The 15,686-nt window shown below is 44.9% G+C and overlaps 1 protein-coding gene and 2 long non-coding RNA genes across 7 annotated transcripts in view; 2 read left to right on the top strand and 1 right to left on the bottom strand.

Annotated features, from left to right (window-relative positions):
* The first annotated feature begins 423 nt into the window (after positions 1 to 423).
* LOC126995116 (uncharacterized) lies at positions 424 to 15,387 on the top strand. Its single transcript, XR_007749973.1, has 2 exons — positions 424 to 650; positions 15,004 to 15,387. It is a non-coding gene; the product is annotated as an uncharacterized LOC126995116 (long non-coding RNA).
* LOC126995117 (uncharacterized) lies at positions 7,573 to 10,879 on the top strand. Of its 5 annotated transcripts, none has more exons than XR_007749975.1 (4): positions 7,573 to 7,793; positions 7,884 to 8,003; positions 10,489 to 10,578; positions 10,639 to 10,879. It is a non-coding gene; the product is annotated as an uncharacterized LOC126995117 (long non-coding RNA). The 5 variants fall into 5 exon arrangements; XR_007749976.1 differs by lacking the exon at positions 7,573 to 7,793 and adding an exon at positions 8,634 to 8,693 and having other exon boundaries at positions 7,810 to 8,003; XR_007749977.1 differs by lacking the exon at positions 7,573 to 7,793 and adding an exon at positions 8,514 to 8,573 and having other exon boundaries at positions 7,810 to 8,003.
* LOC126995115 (cilia- and flagella-associated protein 298-like) overlaps positions 13,642 to 15,686 on the bottom strand; it is a 61,742-nt gene continuing 59,697 nt past the window's right edge. The window contains exon 10 of the mRNA XM_050854394.1: positions 13,642 to 15,201. The gene's annotated coding sequence lies outside the window, so the exon portion shown is untranslated. The remainder of the gene's footprint in view (positions 15,202 to 15,686) is intronic.

Below are 15,686 nucleotides of genomic sequence, written 5' to 3'. Positions count from 1 at the left end.
TCCTCCGCACCAAGGAGCACACCAGACACACACATTTCTTGTCCTCCTTCCATAGAGTTGTCCTCCGCACCAAGGAGCACACCAGACACACACATTTCTTGTCCTCCTTCCATAGAGTTGTCCTCTGCAGCAAGGAGCACACCAGACACACACATTTCTTGTCCTCCTTCCATAGAGTTGTCCTCCGCACCAAGGAGCACACCAGACACACACATTTCTTGTCCTCCTTCCATAGAGTTGTCCTCCGCACCAAGGAGCACACCAGACACACACATTTCTTGTCCTCCTTCCATAGAGTTGTCCTCTGCAGCAAGGAGCACACCAGACACACACATTTCTTGTCCTCCTTCCATAGAGTTGTCCTCCACACCAAGGAGCACACCAGACAGACACGTTTCTTCAGGTCTTTGCCAAAAACTCACTGAGAAACAGAGAAGAGAAACTTACTTGTGTTTTGTTTTCATCTTTCTTCCATTGGTTTATATTTTCCCTCCATTCCACTGTAAAGTGTAGACCAAACAACACTTACAGATCTCCCCCTTCCCAGGTTTGCCCGTGGCCCGTGACCCGTGCCCCCATTTCCTGAACCAGCGGGGCGAACACCACTTCCAGGGGCCCCCTCCCCCGCGGGGCGACGCACGGGACTCGAGGTGGGTGTGGGTCTGGGTCCCTGTACTTTCCAAATCCCTTGTGCAAGAGTTAACCAGCATCTTCATTCCTTCATCTCTGTGCTGTTCGAATCCCTTATGCAAGAGTTAACCAGCATCTTCATTCCTTCATCCCTGTGCTGTCCAAATTCCTTATGCAAGAGTTAACCAGCATCTTCATTCCTTCATCCCTGTGCTGTTCGAATCCCTTATGCAAGAGTTAACCAGCATCTTCATTCCTTCATCCCTGTGCTGTCCAAATCCCTTATGCAAGAGTTAACCAGCATTTTCATTCCTTCATCCCTGTGCTGTCTAAATCCCTTGTGCAAGAGTTAACCAGCATCTTCATTCCTTCATCCCTGTGCTGTCTGAATCCCTTATGCAAGAGTAAACCAGTACCTTCATTCCTTCATCCCTGTGCTGACCAAATCCCATATGCAAGAGTTAAGCAGCATCTTCATTCCTTCATCCCTGTGCTGTCTGAATCCCTTATGCAAGAGTTAACCAGCATCTTCATTCCTTCATCCCTGTGCTGTCTGAATCCCTTATGCAAGAGTTAACCAGCATTTTCATTCCTTCATCCCTGTGCTTTCTAAATCCCTTGTGCAAGAGTTAACCAGCATCTTCATTCCTTCATCCCTGTGCTTTCTAAATCCCTTATGCAAGAGTTAACCAGCATTTTCATTCCTTCATCCCTGTGCTTTCTAAATCCCTTGTGCAAGAGTTAACCAGCATCTTCATTCCTTCATCCCTGTGCTTTCTAAATCCCTTATGCAAAAGTTAACCAGCATTTTCATTCCTTCATCCCTGTGCTTTCTAAATCCCTTGTGCAAGAGTTGAGCAGCATCTTCATTCCATCATCCCTGTGCTGTCCAAATCCCTTATGCAAGAGTTAAGCAGCATTTTCATTCCTTCATCCCTGTGCTGTCCAAATCCCTTATGCAAAAGTTAACCAGCATTTTCATTCCTTCATCCCTGTGCTTTCTAAATCCCTTGTGCAAGAGTTGAGCAGCATCTTCATTCCATCATCCCTGTGCTGTCCAAATCCCTTATGCAAGAGTTAAGCAGCATTTTCATTCCTTCATCCCTGTGCTGTCCAAATCCCTTATGCAAGAGTTAAGCAGCATCTTCATTCCTTCATCCCTTTGCTGTCCAAATCCCTTATGCAAGAGTTAAACAGCATCTTCATTCCTTCATCCCTGTGCTGTCCAAATCCCTTATGCAAGAGTTAAGCAGCATCTTCATTCCTTCATCCCTGTGCTGTCCAAATCCCTTGTGCAAGAGTTAACCAGCATCTTCATTCCTTCATCCCTGTGCTGTCTAAATCCCTTATGCAAGAGTTAAGCAGCATCTTCATTCCTTCATCCCTGTACTGTCCAAATCCCTTATGCAAGAGTTAACCAGCATCTTCATTCCTTCATCCCAATGCTGTCCCTTATGCAAAAATTAACTATTATCTTCTTCATACTGTCCATTGAATCCCTATGCTGGCTGTCATGTGTTCGAAGATACCCTAAACTTAACCTAACAAACCCCAAACAGTTACTATAGGTCTTGACTCAGAAAACTCATGTATGCATCCTTACTAATGAGACTTTCCATGCAACAAAGTGAGGTCATTCTTTGTTAATTTATACCATAAGGTGCTGGCTATCATTTCTTTGAAGGTGCCCTAAACTTAACCTAACCCAATCTTAACCTAACAAAACCCCAAACAGTTACTATAGGTCCTGACTCAGAAAATTCATCTATGCTTCCTTACTAATGAGACTTTCTATGCAACAAAGTGAGGTCATTCTTTGTTGATTTGTACCATAATTTTCTAGCTATCATGTGCTAGAAGATACCCTAAGATTAACCTAACCTAACAAAACCACAAACAGTTGCCACACGTCTTTACTCTGAAAAATCATATATGTTTCCTTACAGGGGCGGATCCAGAAAATCAATTTGGGGGGGCCCGAAGGTAAAATTTCATAAGTTAGCGACAGCTTCAAAACAGTGAAGACCAATGGATAGTGACTGTGGTTCTTTGCTTAAAATCCGCAGCTCCCGAGCAATCAACGTATATGTGACAAATGAAAGAAACAATTCAAATTGTACATCCGACCAGCGAAAAGGCAGATCTGAATGGGTAGAAATCATTACTATACGAGCATTCGAAGAAAAGTAAACGTTTATTTTGATATGTAAGCAGCAAGGGTGATCATAATACAGGTCATATATAAATTACAAACCTAACCTTTATAAAAAAGTTAATATGTAAAATTGGACACAGCTGAAGATAAAAAGGAATTCTTTTAGGGCTTCTTTTACATGGGATTGAGGTAACACGTATGGAGTATGGAGTATGCATCTCACATGTGGGGGGGCTCCACTCACACAGCTCTTCTGGACAAAGTGGAATCTAAGGCTCTTCGTCTCATCAGCTCTCCTCCTCTTACTAATAGTTTTCTACAACTTAATTTTCGCCGCCATGTTGCCTCTCTTTCTATCTTCTATCGATATTTTCATGCTGACTGCTCCTCCGAACTTGCTAACTGCATGCCTCCCCCCCTCCCGCGGCCTCGCCACACACGACTTTCTACTCATGCTCATCCCTTTACAGTCCAAATCCCTTACGCAAGAGTTAACCAGCATTTTCACTCCTTCATCCCTCACGCTGGTAAACTCTGGAACAATCTTCCTTCATCTGTATTTCCTCCTGCCTACGACTTGAACTCTTTCAAGAGGAGGGTATCAGGACACCTCTCCTCCCAAAATTGACCTATCTTTTGGCCACTCCTCTAACTCTTTTTAGGAGCAGTGGGTATCGGGCTTATTTTTTTTACATTTGTTACCTTTTTTATGCCCTTGAACTGACTCCTCTGCTGTAAAAAAAAAAAAAAAATCATTTGTAAAGATTGGCTGATCTAAAAAAATATATTTACAAATTCCCAAGTATTCAACAAGTGCCTCACTAAGCAATGAGTAGTCGCCGTTTTTTTTCGCCGAATTTGCCGAACTTTTGACTGAAATGAGGATATCATAGTGGACACAGAGGAGGGCAAGTCCGTTCAGGCACTCTTGGCCGACGGTACTCCTCAGATAGGTTTTAAGCCTTTCAATGCTGAGAAAGACCTCTCGGCTTCCGCGTTGGAGACTGGAAGCGTCAACAGAGTTTTCAAGAGAATGGTGAGATTGGGGAACATGCTGTGTGTGCCTGGGCTTCTTTGATCGTTTGGAAGACCGGAACAGATAATGCCCAGCGCTCCGCTTCCGCCTTCACGAGTGTCAGGGATTCGATGTCGAGCTCGTAGAGCTTCGCCGCTTGAAGCACAGCCGCAACATCTGTTTTGGGGCCTTTGAGGAGTTGCTTGAGCTGAAGTGTGACAGGCACTGTGTCGTCGCCGAACCGACTCTTCAACTCAGCCAAGGCGTGGTCCATGAACGGAAGGTACACCGCCCGGCGGTAGTAGGTACTCCTCAGCATTCTCGCACGGAACATTTGATCGCTGGGTCTGTCGTCCGGAGTCATGGCACAGGGATGGTGTCATGCGATGACCCTACCTCGACCAAAAGCTCTTCCGCTTTCACGAACACGTCGTGGAAATAATTCTCCGTATCTGCTCTGAACTTGGCAAAAATGGTCTCGATGCCACAAATCGTGGCATAGGCTGACACCAGGTCGCCATCTTTTCTCTGAAGAGTTCGGCTCGGCTCGAGAGTATGCGCCAATATACACTCCATTACAACCAGTCCAACGAGAAAGCGGGGAACACGTATGGCGATGAGAAGGAGCCCAGCGGTGGCGTCAAGCTGCATGTGAGGAATGAGGTCACAAAGATTTTTTCCTAGGCCTTTAAATCTTGCTCTATAATATTCAATACACGATTCCATAACTTAAATACTGAAAATAAAGAGAGAAAATCCTGAGTTCTCCAGAAATGCAACAGAAAGGTACCAGTTTTCATTTTGACTCTCAGAAAGTGGACATTTTAGCAGATGGGGGGGGGGGGGGGGGTCCGACACCTCCGGCCCCTCCTGCCCACCCTGGGTACGGCGTACTACGGCCCTGTACGAGTATATGGATTGTTAGACGAGTACGGGGCTCATAAGAGCGTGGAGCCCTGGGCACGTGCCCGTTCTGCCCTGGCCCTGCAGGAGAGTGAAAAATTACATCAGACACCGAAAAAAAAAAATCTTGCCGGAGCATCCCATCCACCTCTGCATTGTAAAGCCCAAGGAACCTATAGAGGAGGATTTTTTTAAAGTTTGGAGGACAGCGTCCAGAGCTATTTAGTGGTGGCCGGCTTCGCACCTCAGCTCTCTAGCTTTTTAGTGGTATCTTAAATACATTTTATGTTTTCTAAATTCATGGGTATCTCAAATATTTAGTTATCCTATATTTTTTTGGGGGGGGCCGAGACATCTGGCTCCTCCCCCCCCGTATCCGCGCTTGCATATGCCTACAGCCGACGACACATATTATAGTTGCAGCATATTATAAGCGAGTCAGTTCTGTACCCACTATCTGCATACACTCAAGATTTTCTGGGGGAGGAGGGGGGAGATTTTTGGGGGGGGGCTCGGGCCCCCTGGGGCCCCCCCCCCTGTATCCGCCCTTGTTTCCTTACGAATGAGACATGATTATGTGAGTGAGTCAGGTCATTTTGTGTTAGTTTATGCCATAAGCCCATCATGTGCTTGAAGATGCCCTAAACTTAACCTAACTTAACCAAACTTTGAACAGGTATTATATATCTGTCCTCAAAAAAATCATATATGCTTCCTTACTCATGAGACTTTCATTATAACAAAGTGAGGTCTTTCTTTGTTGAGTTATGCTACAATTGTTGTTGGCTGTCATGTGTTTGAAGTTGCCATAAACTTAATCTAACCAACCAAATTGTCGAGTCCATTTGGGCGGAGGCTCCAGCAGGTCCATTTCTCGCCTCTGCTCTGCCACACAGTCCCAACACCTATTTTTTCCTATCATATGTTACCTTTACCTTACATATGAGAGGAAGAGATAGGTGTTGGGACTGTGTGGCAGAGCAGAGGGGAGAAATAGACTCGCGGAAGTCTCCGCCCAAACGGACTCGACAATTTGGTTTCACTATAACAAAACCACAAAAAGTTATACTGTACATCTTGACTCAGAAAAATTCATCTATGCTTCCTTACTAAGGAGGCTTTCTCTACAACAAAGTGAAGGCTTTCTTTGTTGATTTATGCTATAGCTTTGTGGATATCATGTGCTTAAAAGTTTTCTAAACTTAACCTAACCTAACAAAACCCCGAACAGTTATCACACGTCTTGACTCAGAAAAGTCATCAATTCCTCCTTACTAAATGAGGCTTTCTATATAGCATAATGAGTTCCTCCTTTGTTAATTTATGCCATAATTTGCTGCCTATCATGTGTTTGAAAATTCTCTATACTTAACCTAACCCAACAAAACCCTGAACAGTTACCACACCTCTTTACTCAGAAAAGTCATATATGCTTCCACAGTAATGAGACATGATCTAAGAAAGGCAGGTCTTGTTTAATTATGCGCTTATAAGTTTCTGGCCATCTTGTGTTTGAAGATGCCCTAAACTTACCCTCCCCTGTGTAATACTGTGCAACACTGGTTCATGTTACTGTTGCATAACCTTAGAAGAGTGCTGTGCACAGTTATGCCAAGAAGGTATTTTTCAATGAAAAGTGTTCATGAATGCTTTCAAGAAGTATTCGTATTTGTATTGGAATTAAAACCATTTGAGTGTGTTCGAATTTGTATTTGTATTCTTCAGGGGCCTGGATGGTGGTCAGGCCAAGTCTGTCCTTGTGTTTCCACCCATTTTGGCTGGATTACACAATGGATGGAAACCATGCAGGAGGCAAAACAGTTCCATCAATCTCTGATCTTTACATTGCTAGGCAAAATGAAGCCTCCTCTTCCTTTGGAGGTCATTTAGCAGTGGCTTCTTCCATGCGCCATAACACCTGCAGCCAAGGTCACGTTGCAGAGTTTCTTGCACTGTATGCAGCGACACATCACCAAGACAAGTGTGGGTTTGTTCTTTCAATTTCCTGGTTCTAAGGCGAGGAGTGACATCAAGCTATCGTCTTAACACATTCCTGTTTCTATAAAAAAATGTTTTGGTTTCCCTGGTTGTTTCTTAGGGGGCGTGACCGTCCCCTCTCCGGCAGCCTTAAATCAGTGGATCAAGTTTTGCACTGTTTTAAGCTTCAGTCTTTTAGGCTTGCAAATTTTCTTAGTACTGTTCCCAGCAATGTAAAGATCAGAGATTCCTGGCATTGTTTTGCCACCTCTGTGGTTTCCATCCATTGTGTAATCCAGCCACAATGGACATAAACACAAGGATGTGGGGGAAACTTTAGGCTAAATTGTTGGAGGCCATACAAACTGTCAACCCCCCTGGATGGAGGGGAGGGAGGGAGACCCTCCTTCCCTCACACCGGTGAGTGGAGAAAATGATGTCCGTCACTGCCGGACACACCATTAATGCCTCATGCACTTTAAAGATGGTATGGGAGGCAAATACGAAGTTGTGCTGCAAATCTCAGTGCACGGACTCTGGCGCAGAAATGATCCGCGCAAGCTGTACACGGCAGAGCCCCCAATTCTGTGGATCCGTGGGGTTCTTGCAAGGATTATTGATTAAGTTTCTTCCACTTCAACAGTAAATCATGTTTGTAAAGGTAATTTCTACTGTAAAACTTTTTAAAAACAGGACAGATATTTCTTTATTGGCAGCTGTCAGCAGGCAATAGAATGCAACATGTTGTAAATATCTTGATAAGTTATCCAGCAATGATGACAAAGTGCAGGTTACAGGTCAACCCTTAACCAAGTCAACTCACTACCCTGGTCAGTTAACCAGGTTAACTCACTCCCCTGGTCAACTAACCAAGTCAACTCATTCCCCTGGTCAACTAACCAGGTTAACTCATTCCCCTGGTCAACTAACCAGGTTAACTCACTCCCCTGGTCAACTAACCAGGTTAACTCATTCCCCTGGTCAACTAACCAGGTTAACTCACTCCCCTGGTCAACTAACCAGGTTAACTCACTCCCCTGGTCAACTAGCCAGGTTAACTCACTCCCCTGGTCAACTAACCAGGTTAACTCACTCCCCTGGTCAACTAACCAAGTCAACTCATTCCCCTGGTCAACTAACCAGGTTAACTCACTCCCCTGGTCAACTAGCCAGGTTAACTCATTCCCCTGGTCAACTAACCAGGTTAACTCACTCCCCTGGTCAACTAACCAGGTTAACTCACTCCCCTGGTCAACTAACCAGGTTAACTCACTCCCCTGGTCAACTAACCAGGTTAACTCACTCCCCTGGTCAACTAACCAGGTTAACTCATTCCCCTGGTCAACTAACCAAGTCAACTCATTCCCCTGGTCAACTAACCAAGTCAACTCATTCCCCTGGTCAACTAACCAGGTTAACTTGTTCCCCTGGTCAACTAACCAGGTTAACTCATTCCCCTGGTCAACTAACCAGGTTAACTCACTCCCCTGGTCAACTAACCAGGTTAACTCATTCCCCTGGTCAACTAACCAGGTTAACTCATTCCCCTGGTCAACTAACCAAGTCAACTCATTCCCCTGGTCAACTAACCAGGTTAACTCATTCCCCTGGTCAACTAGCCAGGTTAACTCATTCCCCTGGTCAACTAACCAGGTTAACTCATTCCCCTGGTCAACTAACCAGGTTAACTCATTCCCCTGGTCAACTAGCCAGGTTAACTCACTCCCCTGGTCAACTAACCAGGTTAACTCACTCCCCTGGTCAACTAGCCAGGTTAACTCATTCCCCTGGTCAACTAGCCAGGTTAACTCATTCCCCTGGTCAACTAACCAGGTTAACTCACTCCCCTGGTCAACTAACCAGGTTAACTCACTCCCCTGGTCAACTAACCAGGTTAACTCATTCCCCTGGTCAACTAGCCAGGTTAACTCATTCCCCTGGTCAACTAACCAGGTTAACTCACTCCCCTGGTCAACTAACCAGGTTAACTCACTCCCCTGGTCAACTAACCAGGTTAACTCATTCCCCTGGTCAACTATAACCAGGTTAACTCACTCCCCTGGTCAACTAACCAGGTTAACTCATTTCCCTGGTCAACTAACCAGGTTAACTCATTCCCCTGGTCAACTAACCAGGTTAACTCACTCCCCTGGTCAACTAACCAGGTTAACTCATTCCCCTGGTCAACTATAACCAGGTTAACTCACTCCCCTGGTCAACTAACCAAGTTAACTCACTCCCCTGGTCAGTTAACCAGGTCAACTTGTGTTGCCTTCAGCTCTGTTTTTTAATATATTACTTTCAAGTGTAGCTTCATAGTTGTTATGGTTGTTAGGGTGATGCAACACAAGGTTAAATTATGAGTTTTATCAGCATCATGTTGGTATATAATGGTAGCGAGCTTACTAAAGTTGAGCAACAATATTATTTACAATTCATTATTCTGTTGGTAATGGTAGCAAGCTGACTGAAGTTAATTAACTATTACTTACAATTCATCATTTAGTTGGTAATGGTAGCGAGTTTACTGAAGTTAAGTAACAATCCTAATTAATAATAATTATCACTCATCACTCCTATTCACCTTAAAGGGCTCACTCATCTCTTCAGACTATTACAATTACATGATAATATGGTACACTGGCCATAGCCTAAACACTTAACCGTTGCTAAATAACAGCTACCCTAATCAGGGTTCAGTGATACATGATTATTACTGAAAATATTTCCTACCACCGATATGTGTTCACAGGGTTGATCATGGAAGCAAGGTAGTCATGGGGGTTCAGGACACCAAAGAGGTGGTCATGAGTCCCCACAAGCATTGGATTAACCAAATGACACTAACAAGAAAAATTACCCTTTTCTATTACTGAATTAATCATGGGATGAGACATTTGTGCTCCTAGGATACCAGAGGGTGGGCATGGAAGCCCAACAAGGAGGAACTTTACATACTAACACGACAAGGGGGTAACCGCCCAGTCAGTAGGGAACCTGTCGGGAGGAGAGGCGAGTCTTGACTCAAGTAACCGTTATAGGTATAATAATAACATTGTAACACACTAAATAATCACTGTCCGTTGGAATTAACTTCACGTACCTGTCGGGAGGAGAGGCGAGGCTTGACTGAATATGCAACTCTCAACACCTTTTCGAACTCGACTCCTCCTCCCCCCCTTTGGCGTGGCTGTCAGCAAACTAGCACCGAACAGTGGTTGTTGTTACAGATACTTGACCTGTTCCGCTAACTCAGGAGTTCAGAGACAGCTGTTCCTCTCTCCCACGTGACTTAGGTGAAAAATTCCTCCTCGTTGTTCCCCGTAAAAGAAAACCTAACTTAACCATCCTCGGCACCTTCACTAGAGTCAGACCCACGCGATGCTGACCCGTCACTGATTCGTCTGTCTGTCTGAATGTCTGCCCTGCCCCACCATCACCTAATTCACAAGCAACACATCGGTTATTACAGGTTATCGAATTTCTCGTTTTTCCCCTCATTACAAACTCACTCCCCTGGTCAACTAACCAGGTTAACTCACTCCCCTGGTCAGTTAACCAGGTTAACTCATTCCCCTGGTCAGTTAACCAGGTTAACTCATTCCCCTGGTCAGTAAACCAGGTTAACTCATTCCCCTGGTCAACTAACCAGGTTAACTCACTCCCCTGGTCAACTAACCAGGTTAACTCACTCCCCTGGTCAACTATATATAACCAGGTTAACTCACTCCCCTGTTCAACTAACCAGGTTAACTCATTCCCCTGGTCAACTAACCAGGTTAACTCATTACTCTGGTCAACTAACCAGGTTAACTCACTCCCCTGGTCAACTAACCAGGTTAACTCACTCCCCTGGTCAACTAACCAGGTTAACTCACTCCCCTGGTCAACTAACCAGGTTAACTCATTCCCCTGGTCAACTAGCCAGGTTAACTCATTCCCCTGGTCAACTAACCAGGTTAACTCACTCCCCTGGTCAACTAACCAGGTTAACTCACTCCCCTGGTCAACTAACCAGGTTAACTCATTCCCCTGGTCAACTAACCAGGTTAACTCACTCCCCTGGTCAACTAACCAGGTTAACTCACTCCCCTGGTCAACTAGCCAGGTTAACTCACTCCCCTGGTCAACTAACCAGGTTAACTCACTCCCCTGGTCAACTAACCAGGTTAACTCATTACTCTGGTCAACTAACCAGGTTAACTCATTACTCTGGTCAACTAACCAGGTTAACTCATTACTCTGGTCAACTAACCAGGTTAACTCATTCCCCTGGTCAACTAACCAGGTTAACTCATTCCCCTGGTCAACTAACCAGGTTAACTCATTCCCCTGGTCAACTAACCATGTTAACTCATTCCCCTGGTCAACTAACCATGTTAACTCATTCCCCTGGTCAACTAGCCAGGTTAACTCACTCCCCTGGTCAACTAACCATGTTAACTCATTCCCCTGGTCAACTAACCATGTTAACTCACTCCCCTGGTCAACTAACCATGTTAACTCACTCCCCTGGTCAACTAACCAGGTTAACTCATTCCCCTGGTCAACTAACCAGGTTAACTCATTCCCCTGGTCAACTAACCAGGTTAACTCATTCCCCTGGTCAACTAACCAGGTTAACTCATTCCCCTGGTCAACTAACCAGGTTAACTCACTCCCCTGGTCAACTAACCATGTTAACTCACTCCCCTGGTCAACTAACCAGGTTAACTCACTCCCCTGGTCAACTAACCAGGTTAACTCATTCCCCTGGTCAACTAACCAGGTTAACTCATTCCCCTGGTCAACTAACCAGGTTAACTCATTCCCCTGGTCAACTAACCAGGTTAACTCATTCCCCTGGTCAACTAACCATGTTAACTCACTCCCCTGGTCAACTAGCCAGGTTAACTCATTCCCCTGGTCAACTAACCAGGTTAACTCACTCCCCTGGTCAACTAACCATGTTAACTCACTCCCCTGGTCAACTAGCCAGGTTAACTCATTCCCCTGGTCAACTAACCATGTTAACTCACTCCCCTGGTCAACTAACCAGGTTAACTCATTCCCCTGGTCAACTAACCATGTTAACTCACTCCCCTGGTCAACTAACCAGGTTAACTCATTCCCCTGGTCAACTAACCAGGTTAACTCATTCCCCTGGTCAACTAACCAGGTCAACTCATTCCCCTCATCAACTAACCAGGTTAACTCATTCCCCTCATCAACTAACCAGGTTAACTCATTCCCCTGGTCAACTAACCAGGTTAACTCATTCCCCTGGTCAACTAACCATGTTAACTCACTCCCCTGGTCAACTAACCAGGTTAACTCATTCCCCTGGTCAACTAACCATGTTAACTCACTCCCCTGGTCAACTAACCAGGTTAACTCATTCCCCTGGTCAACTAACCAGGTCAACTCATTCCCCTGGTCAAGTAACCAGGTTAACTTGTTAACCCCTGGTCAAGTAACCAGGTTAACTTATTCCCCTGGTCAAGTAACCAGGTTAACTTATTCCCCTGGTCAAGTAACCAGGTTAACTTGTTCCCCTGGTCAAGTAACCAGGTTAACTTGTTCCCCTGGTCAACTAACCAGGTTAAGTTGTTCCCTTGGTCCACTCCTAACCAAGTTAACTCATAAATGGCAGGAGTGTTCTCTGCAGGAGTGACATCACCAGGTTGTACGGGGGGTAATTGCCATGGCCAGGACTCAAAACACACTGGCTTGGATATCCCTACAAAGTTTGAGATAAGGTTACTATTCTGCCCAAACAGAACCTTCCTGTAATGTGTGTTGCAGATAACATGAACCGGCTTAGTCACTTAACCACACACACAATATCTAATCATACATATTATCTAATCCTTACGTGTGCCTCAGCTCCTAGTGATGGCAGGCTACTATTCTGCCGAAACAGAACCTTCCTGTAATGTGTTGCAGATAACATGAACCAGCTTAGTCACTTAACCACACACGATATCCAATCATACATATATCTAATCCTTCTGTGTGCCTCAGCTCCTAGAGTTGGTTTCATTTCATCTGTCCATCAACACAGCAGAAATTTTGATAGATGTGGCTCCTGCACATTTCTAGTTCATGAATACATGAAAATCAACTTGTGATAGATATTCAAGCTAATTTCTCAATAATATATTTGAGTGTTTATGCAAACACAAAAACCCTCACTCCTTATAAATCTCAAAGATGCCTTTGCATTGCTAATACACCACAGCAGCACACGAAAGACAGGCTTGTGTCACACTGCACAGTGAGGCCATACTCCAACCCTCCAGGGCCCTTCAGAGGCCTGGAAGTAATCTTATTTCAGGTGCACTAAAAGACATCTGGTTCTGCAAGTGCAAATAATATGTATTTCAATAATTTATTGCATGTAAATCACCGTTAATCTTTGAAATAACGTGAAATATTGTTGAATGTGAGACCAGGCTATTTTGAATAGTACCCAGTGTGTTATTTACATGCAGTAAATTATCAAAATTCCTTATGTACAGGCACCTGCAGAGCCAGACGTCTTCTTTAAGTGCTTGCAATGAGATGAATTATAGGTGTTTGAAAGGCCATGAATTGTTGGAGTGTGATCTGACTAAACTGTTTGGCACAGGCTTGTCTTTCGTGTGCTTGTTTGGTGTGTCATCGATGCAAATTGGCATGTTTGCATTTTATATAAGATGGCTTGAGGGTTCCTGAGTACAGAAACATTCAAATAATTATATGCCAGAACACCAGCTTAGGGAGTGGGGGGGGGCACTGAGTGGAGGCGTGCATGCTTCAGGGTGGCAAAGGCAAATCCCACAATGCATTACCAATGCAAGGGTTACCAGTTGACCCGGGGTGTGGGTTGACCTGGTTACCATTTGACCTGACACCCAAGGTGCCTCCGGAGGAACACTGGAAGCGTCTTAAAAGGTCTTCAGAGAAACAAGTTTGAGCTTCCCTTCAGTGTATTTTGTAAAGTCTTGAAGACAGATGGTGAGCAGAGGTCACGGCTCACTGAATACAGTGTACACTTCTTACAGTGTTGATGTGTGAGGCAACAAAGCCACTGTGGGTTTTAAAGAGAGAGAGACTGTAAGGGTTTCAGGGGCCATGTTATATCTTTCTCGGGAATAACTTTAACCCCTTCAACACAAGGACGTGTATACTGCGTCCTTGCGTGCCCCATACCATATCCGAGGATGCGCATACTGCGTCCTGGCTCACTTTAGCCAATATACGAGTTATTTTATCTATATTTATGCTTACATCTCAAAATTATCAAATAATTAATGTTTCCTTATGTGCACCATTTAATTCTGCATGTTTTTATATATAATACATGATGATTATTTTGTGTTTATGGCTGAAAACTTCTTATATTCAAGAGTGACATTTGAAATATGGCGCGTGCGGCGATCCCAGATATGGTGCGGGGCGCTGTTTTGGCCCAGCCATAGTGAAAGGGTTAACAAAGCGTCGCATAGCGATGATACTTTGGCAAGGTGCTTCAGACTTTGCCATAATTTCATCACTATGGTTCATTAACAGTGTGGATGATGAGAGCACTCATAAGAGACACGTAATGCAACAATCTGGCACAGGTGGTTTGCGGTGCGCTAGCCACGGACCACATCATGGCACCACCACGCCGGCCCTGTGTCGGGAACCACTCCACCTGCCAGACTCTGTCATTGCATGTCCCTCATGAGTACTTTGGTCATCCACATTTTGTTGGTGAACCACATGGATGAAAACAGGGTGAGGTCTGAAACGTGCTCTGCCAAATTATCTTCCTTGTCCAACGCTCTGTTGAAATGTTGTTAATGAGAAACAGCACAACACAGCCCTGAAACTCTCTCTCTCTCTCTCTCTCTCTCTCTCTCTCTCTCTCTCTCTCTCTCTCCACAGCACACAGGACACACAGGATGTCTCCCTACAGTATATTTACAAACCCCACAGACACATAAAGGACCCACCCCCTCTTTCTTTTTGCCATTAAATTTTTTATTGTTTTAATAATTCTCTGCACCACCCATGAGGTAAAAGTGTTTAGCGACCTGACATTTTAAGGCTGGGTGACTGGAGCAGTGACCTTTGTCCTCATAAAACTAATCTTTTGTAAAATTATTTTTCTCATCATGTGTACACAGAATATTTAAAACTGGTAAGTAGTTATGAGAGAGAGAGGCAGCAATGACGTGGCCTCTCCGCTAATCCTGCCAGTCACACCCAAGGTGACTGATGAACAGGAAAGACTTCAGTAGACTATTTCTCTCACTCTTGAGAAACTGAAATGTCCTTTTCTGTGTTGAGTAACATCCTCTGTTCTCCCTAACAGACCGCTGCTGAAGGCTGGCTGACAGCTGGACTGTCCCGCCACTGTGTGCAGGCTAGTCGGACAGGTGGCCTACCGGGGAGCACACTGTATCCCCTCCTGCCCTGCAGACACACACAGCTGCTGAACCTCAGCACCCAGGAGGACACAGCCGCTGCCTCCCCTGCCAAGCGCCGCATGGCCATGCTCAGCGCGCCACGCCTGGAAGAAGAAGCAACAGTGACACCAAGATGAAGGCCGTTCCCACTCCCTCGACAAGCCTGAGTGTCTATAAGCAGGGAAACTAAAAGCGTCTTGATAATTCTCTGGAACAAGTTATTTGATTTCTGTAGAGCATTCTGTCCCTCAGGTGTACACCAGACTCCAATAAACATCCTGTTGGGGAAACATTCCTTTTACTTGACAGAAAATGCTTCCAGCTTTGCTGCAGGACCTGTCTGAGGTGTCTTTGGGCGTCTGACCTCTCTGCCACCAACACACTCGCCCAGGCCCAGAAAATATTCACATTTCTTTACCCGGTTCATCTGTTACACAAGATGGACAAATGTTGTTGACATAATTGCCGTGAGCAGTAACTGTACAGCTTTGACACCACTGCCAAAACTCAAAGGGGTGAAAAAAATAGGGTAATTATGGTGAGTAGAAGTCAGAAAACATTTAGTGTTTACACCACTCTTTACAAACTG

This window comes from Eriocheir sinensis, unplaced genomic scaffold (genome assembly GCF_024679095.1).
Source record: "Eriocheir sinensis breed Jianghai 21 unplaced genomic scaffold, ASM2467909v1 Scaffold989, whole genome shotgun sequence".
NCBI lineage: Eukaryota > Metazoa > Arthropoda > Malacostraca > Decapoda > Varunidae > Eriocheir > Eriocheir sinensis.
This window is presented reverse-complemented; position numbering and strand designations above follow the sequence as displayed.